Raw genomic sequence first — 7,455 nt, forward strand, 5'->3', positions numbered from 1 at the left:
GATATCGTCTGCCAACCTTTTGGCATAGGACAAAACACACCAGACTGCCTGGTGCGTTGTCAAGGTTGTGTACAAAAACTTTTTCATCAAAATCTCTACCTCCTCCTGCTGATCTACCGTTCTTTATTAAACTTAAAGATCAAGTCTCTTATTCTGTCAAGCGAAATGTGCTTCTAAAACTCTTAAAATCTTCAACGGTGAACTTTACTCACTTCTAAAAACAATTTTGCTATCATATCATCACCCTTAAATTGACTATAAATTGGTCCATTCCAGAATTTGTCTGTGACAGAGGGGCGGACGACACAGGATTTCTGAGGGCAAAAGTTTTCACCAAAATTCGAAATTTCCGAGGCGAGAGAAGAAAATGTATGAGTTTCCAAGGCAATTGAATTAAAAAAGGCAAAAAAGAGTGGAATAGACCTTTTCGCCTTTCCATCCGCCATCTTGAATTGTATGCAAAAATAGAGGAACGAAAGAGCCATAGTTGGATTTAGTTGGAAAGTATGCAAAACATATGCAAGTTTATACAAAGATTAAAAAGATAACAAAGCATCTTACAGTATAAATAAATATTATAATCATTAGAACAATAAAAGATCGAATTTCTTAATCCAAATAGAAACATTTACACAACAAAAAAAGCCTTTTAGAAATTTGTTCTTAAAGACATAGCATATTCTGTTTTCATGCCATTAAGAAATTCCACAAAGACGGAGTACACACATTAAACTTTCAAAACATGCAAACTGAAAAGCAGTAATTATGACGTCACACACTATACTTACTTGGAATACTTGGAAGTGCTTTCGATGGTCTTCCATCTAGGTGAACAATCCAATGTCCGCCTGCCGATTATTGATTTGATGTTTGATTGAGTTGGATGCAGCATTTGTTGTTGCACCTGGAACAGAAGGTTCATCCAGAACAGAAACAAGGAACTTGTCTAGAGCTCTTTCTTGTTCAACTCCCTCCCTAAAGAATTGAGGAATTTAAGTGGATGCTTTGTGCTAGAATTAAAAAAGAAGCTCTTCTTTTTTAATTCTAGCACAAAGCATCCACTTAAATTCCTCAATTCTTTAGGGAGGGAGTTGAACAAGATTGGCCCACGGGTTGATAAGAAATTATGTCGGATTGACTGTAGGGCAACTGATGTTCCTGTGATTTGGGCTTTCACAAAGCACAATCTTCCAAGTCTGGGTTGGAAAACAGGTCGTAACCCGTCTGACTGGTTGATATTAGGCACAAGGTTTTCAAGGATCTTCCACGTGTAGATGATCATGTATCTTTCACATCTTCTTTCTAGCGAATAAAGCTTGAATGCCTTCAATCTTGACCAGTATGATTTCTCGGGTGAATGATTTTTCGAATGAAGCTCCACTGGACCATTTCAAGACTTTGTATATCACATTTTAGCCATGGGTTCCAGAGTTGAGAACAATATTCGAGTTTTGGAAGAGCAAGAGATTTCCAGATGTTGAGAACAATATTCGAGTTTTGGAAGAGCAAGAGATTTCCAGAGAGTGAGCATTGGTGTAGCTGCTCTTGTTCTGAAAGTTCTCAGGATCCAGGATGAGGTTTTACGAGCATTGATAACAACATTGTTGATGTGGTGTTTGAATTTACAATCATTGGACATCAGTACTCCAAGGTCTTTGACATATTCATATTCTTTGATTTCAATGTTGCTACTGCTTGTGTAGTGTGTTTCAGCTTTAACTTCAGCTCGTCGTAGTGTGACAAAAGTTGACTGAGGCATGATCTGCCAGAGCAAAATCCATGTTGATTTGCATTGAATAAATCGTTCTCTTCAATAAAGTGTGTCATATGCTTTCGAAGAATCTTTTCGAAAATCTTTATTAGGTGTGAGGTGAGAGCAACTGGGCGATATCTTTCCGGTTGAGTTCGATTTCCTCCTTTGTGGATAGGTACAATGAGAGATTTCTTAAGAGTTTAAGGGGTCTTTCCAGTAACGAGGCATTTTCTCCAAAGGATGAGAAGAGGTCTTGATAGTGATTTTTTGCAGTGTTTTAGAAAAATTGCAGGGAAGCCATCTGGTCCAGCAATTGAAATTAGCTCTTACTGAAGCTCTAAAGGGATGTGTGAAAACAAACAATCTGACGAATATGCAATCTTGAAATCGTAAGGACCGCGTTCGTCTAAAAGGACTAAGAACGACAACAAAGTTGCGTGATTGTGTTCATGAATAGGGCGCCGTATCAGTTTTTAACTTTCCGGTGCACAACAAGATTCTTGTTGTAGAATTTTCCACGGGAGGACTATTTTCCTCAGATGTACAATTTTCAAGCGCCTTCAGAGGTTTACTGTGCGCGTAAGAAAATTATGAACAACTCTGCCGTCCAAAGCAAAAAGCAGGTAAGTCCATAAAAGTCAACATTAAGAAAAACGCAAAAAACCTTTTGATCTAAGCCGAGGTACCTATTCTCTATTAGCTAGCTCAAGTTTTGTATTTTTGGAAAGAAAGTAAGTGTAGAAAATAAAAGGCTTGTCAATTTCCTTTACTCAGCTATTTATTATCGATTTATTGAGAGATTGTGGACTTACCTGTATTTGACATAAGAAATGAATGCGGTGGTTATATAGTATTTTTTTCAAAAAAAGAAGGTAAGTCCATGTTTAAATTAACAAGACGAGTTCAGAGTGAGGGAAAATGATATTGGTATATCTTAAGTGCAGATATTTTGAATTGTTTGAACGATATATGAATATTTTCTTTACATCTGAGAACTATTATATAATAAGAAATTATTTTAAAATTGTATAGCATAAATATTTTTAGAAATTTGAAAGATTCCGATATTTTTTATTTTTATATTCTACCAAAATTAAAGGAAATAAGAAATTAAAAAAGTTCAGAATAACTGATGAACTGTATATTGATTAAACAAATAAATGTTTTTATAAGAAGTAACTATATAAGAACAAAAGGCTTCAATAGCCAAAGTATAAAGAACATGTAAAGAATATTTTAAGACTTTGCTGGCTCTTATAAACATCCATTTTCTTAGGAAATTGCACGAAAATTCTCACAAAATGACGCATAAAACAACATTTTTAGGCTTAAAACTCAAAAAGTTAAGACATCAGAAAGCTTCAAAAAGTTTCTGTATTAAAAAACCCCTGTATTCAAAAGTAAATGAAACAATATTTAAAAACAATATTGCATAAAGAAATTAGAAATTTAAAAGAAATATTTCATCAACAAAATAAGCCAATGCAAAATGTAATTTTAAGAAACCCTCAAAATTAAGCTTTAACGATTTTATCTAATAAGTATAAAATGGTATGCTTTGGTTTAAGTCAAATGTCCATTTTGAAGCCATGACGGTTTAAAAACATTTGGATAAAATTCAGTTTATAAATGACAATATTAAAACGAATTTAAATGACGAACTTAATCTTGTTAAGGAGAAATGCAACCATTAAAATGATAATAATTTTATAATAAATCGAGAACATCAATATGTAAGAAGAAGTACTACCAGAAAAGAAAATTCAAAAATGTTGTATCAAATTAGTTTTTCTGTTGGTTGATGTGTTCAAGATTTTCACTTAAGTCTTTGCTATCAGCGTTTTCAGGCATATTTTTCCAGAAGGTACGTCTGTTCTCTGGCATGAAACGAGAGAGTTTGCTCACAATATCTTCTTTCTTTTTCAAATTCAACCCACGCGGTCCCGGTTTGTTTGGCATTTTGCAGCCCGACGAGCACAATTGTCGATATTTTTTTTGCAAAAATTCTCCACTTTTCCAATTACCGTTAAATGATTCTTTCCAATAAAGCTTCGTGCTACCTTGACGGAATTCGGCCACAGAAACATTACAAAGCTTAGGATAATTTGTGTCCTTTCCACAACTTTTTTTGTTCAAGAACATGTAGAAATCTTCGGGCAGCATCAAGTGTGCTTTGCCCGCTGCATCGACACATTCGTAATAGTCATTAAAATCATACAGAAACTTTTTGTCCCGTATCTTTTTCTCCACAAGGTGGTGAAAAGAGTCGGCAGATATGAAGGTGTGGCCCTTTTCAAAATATTTAAAGGTAACTTTCTCGATGTGGGCGTTTGAAAATAGGTGATTAACGATAGCAGAATACAGGGTCCAATTTTTGTTTTGGCCCGAGCAATTATCGCACCATATAACAATGTTCTTGCAGTCACGTGGATACGTATTTAAGAACTTGATCACTACAGAGGCAACATCTTCATCGTTTCTCCCCTGGATACCTTCGTGTCAAAGGAATCCCCGAGGTGCATTACCAGATACTTTAAAAGAACGAAGTGGTGCGATACTTTGATTTATCAAAATGATTCTTCTAGTAAACAGGGCGGTTTTCAATCCAGGAAGGTGCGGTAACATTAGAACCTTCTGCATATCCATCGAAAAGTAAGATGTTTCTGGATCATTTGTTGAAAGTGCATCTTGTTTGTAATTCTCTCTTGATTTCTTAGCTCTTTCAAGGTGTTGTTCATGGTCTTTACACTTCTTGCATTCTTTTACGAGTTGCTCCTGATCGTTTTCGTTGTCATTTGATTTATTTCCGTCAGCTATAGGGCATTTATGATGTTTGTGTTTCTCACAGTCCTCGCACTCTTCTTCGCCCAATTTAGCGAAGCTTATGTTCATCGATTTGAAAACGAGGCGAAATTTTTCGTAACTGACTTTAATGTCTTTGTTTTTGCTTTTATAATTCTGATACAGTTTCGAGACACTTAATCCGCATGGGAGATATCTCCTTAGAGGAGCATGTTTCCTCCGGTAATGACTAACGGCTGGATGATACGAATTTATGTGGCCAACGATACTTTCCTCTACCTCAGAGCTTAGTCTATTATGAGCTTCTCTTGTAGATCCATTCATTGGATCATTCACCGTCTCATTCGCCGTCTCATTCATCGTCTCAGCACCTTGAGCCTTTTTCAAAATTCTTGATACAATATTATCTTTTTTAAAGCCCAGAGTTCCCAAAAAGAATTTGCTACAAACTTGAATGGTTTCACCTTCTTCAACAAAAGAATAGATTCGATCGATCGATCTTCTCCATTTCACAAAATTCCTTATGGATTTTAACACTTCACTGTTCATAAATTTTTGCAAAACACTCTCTTTTACAAGCACACGAGAATTGTAAGGGGTGAGCTTCAGCGTAAGTTCGTTTTCTTGAAGATTTTTTGGTATTACTATTGGTTGATACTTTGGTTGTATCAGGATTTTCCAAAGATACCTCAGTTTCCATTCGTGATTCGGTCGGTTTCGGGCTATTTCTATAGCTATTTCAATTAACGAGTGATGAGAAATGAGTCGTTAGAATATTGTGGGAGAGAATCAAATTGTCATTATTGGTAAGTACAAGATCCAAGGTGTTCCCATCCTTATGGGTTGGTTTGGTAATGTATTGGTTCATATGTAGATCTTTGAAGGAATTGATCCAGAAACTCTATCATTTTAGGTTCTTCAGGATACGATGCTTGTTTTGGGATACACAAGGCGACAAGGGCCATGCTATGTGGGGTAAATTGAAATCTCCACCAATAATTACATCTTATCAATGTTTTCATTTGATCATTTGGCGGCTCTATTCCCAGGAGAATAATTTACTGTCAGCCGAATAAGGATTACTTTTTACCTTCGCTGGTGATTTTTCAGTTTGAGTCTAGTGTTAGGCGACCATCGCAAAAATGCTCTGTTCGCGTCGCAACAGATGTTAAAAATACATGCGTATTTTTCCGAGCTGTATACGGGTAAAAAAGTTGGATTCAAAATTTGTCACAACTGTGCTATCCTTTTGAATATTTTAAAATTTGACTCACCCATTCATGCCTATTCTGCAGTTTTGCAGAATTTTGTTGGTTAAAGGTTTGAGCAGCTGAGACAAATTTGAGATATTTGTAGAATCGCTGGTTTTCTGAAATGTGTGGCGTTTTACTACGGAGATAAAAAAAGTATTTTTTCGGAGATAAAACTGCCACAGCTATGTTAAGTAAATAAAAAAACTTGAAGTATTTATCAGCTTCTGATTCAAACCACAAGTGATTAAACAACTCAAAATATACTAGCTCATCAAAATCACTGATCTCTTCAAGCAACTTAGCAGAACTGCCACAGTGGTTTAGTTTATACATGTATTTTTTTTACAAGCATACAAAAATCCGAAAACAGGCTCTCAGAGATGCTTAGTTCAAAGCTTAATAAGGCTGAAAAATGCTTGAGGGGATGCTTAGATCTAAAACATAAATTTAGGGAAATACTGAAAATCCGCAAAATTCCAGCCAAAATCAGGAAAATATAAAAAATATCCATATTTTCAAGTGAAATCATGCAAACGAGTGTCGAAGTGGATCATTGTCTAAACCGATGAATTCTTCATCAAATTTAAGGCGGTCGTTATCCAGTGATGTGAGCACTGTTACGTTCTAGTAGGATGAACCATATTCATGTGGCTTTCAGCCTTGCACTCCAGTCTCCATCCTTTTAGGTCCTTTATACCAGACCCCCGCGCTCGATAGGATCGATCCTCGGAACGGCTCGATGACAGCTCGATATGTGATCGATGGGATTACTTAACGATCCGGATAAGAGATCGATAGAGGATCGATACTCAAGATTTTTTAAGCTTATGATTAGTTATCGATTATTTATCGATCTTTTGTTGATCTCGATTTACGATCGATAACAAATCGATTAACGATCGATGACGAATCGATTAACGATCAATGACTAATCGATATACTCGATTGCATTGAAATACTAGCTCGATAATGGATCAACGAAAATAAAAGGATTGATACTCAAGACTTTTTAATGGCTGAATCTTCCATCGATCTCCTATCCGGATCGTTAAGTAATCTATCTATCACATATCGATCCGTCATCGAGCCGTTCCGATGAGCGATCCTATCGAGCGCGGGGGTCTGGTTTATAAAAGGAAGTTCATTCTATGGTGGCCTATCTTGAAGTGAAGGTGGTTGAACAAAATGTTCATTGTAAACCACTGCTAGTGGGAATCGAACCTCAGTCGCATGTGCAGCAACAAAGGTCAATGACCACTATACCACAACACCTTTCAAAGCACAAAGTGAAAAAAACAACAGAAAAAGATGCAGATTTTCAGTCGGGTGTTTAAGATAAAAACTGCAATTATTGCTCTTTTCGGAAATTATTGCCGAAAACGGCAATTTTTTTAACGATGAAATGCTGAATCAGCAAAATGTGTTGTCCTTTTAAGGGCAAAGATGTCAGAGGTGTTTGAAAATAGTAAAATTGCATCGAGAAAAAGGTTTTTCGGATTTTTAAAAGTGATTTTTTCAATTTTTCGTTGCTCAATAACATGAAAAGTTCTAAAATAATAAGTTAAAAGATCCTGCATCGATGCCGAAACACAGCCAGAAAGAGATAACAAAACCCCCGTTGTAAATTTGTTTACATATGACTCGATT

General features: G+C 35.9%; 1 protein-coding gene across 1 annotated transcript in view; it reads right to left on the reverse strand.

Annotated features, from left to right (window-relative positions):
• LOC136820840 (dynein axonemal heavy chain 2-like) overlaps nt 1-931 on the reverse strand; it is an 82,867-nt gene extending 81,936 nt beyond the window's left edge. Inside the window, exon 1 of the mRNA XM_067077076.1 lies at nt 789-931. The gene's annotated coding sequence lies outside the window, so the exon portion shown is untranslated. The remainder of the gene's footprint in view (nt 1-788) is intronic.
• Between the last annotated feature and the right edge of the window lie 6,524 nt (nt 932-7,455).

This window comes from Clytia hemisphaerica, unplaced genomic scaffold (genome assembly GCF_902728285.1).
Source record: "Clytia hemisphaerica strain Z4C2 unplaced genomic scaffold, Clytia hemisphaerica genome assembly, whole genome shotgun sequence".
NCBI classification, from domain to species: Eukaryota; Metazoa; Cnidaria; class Hydrozoa; order Leptothecata; family Clytiidae; genus Clytia; species Clytia hemisphaerica.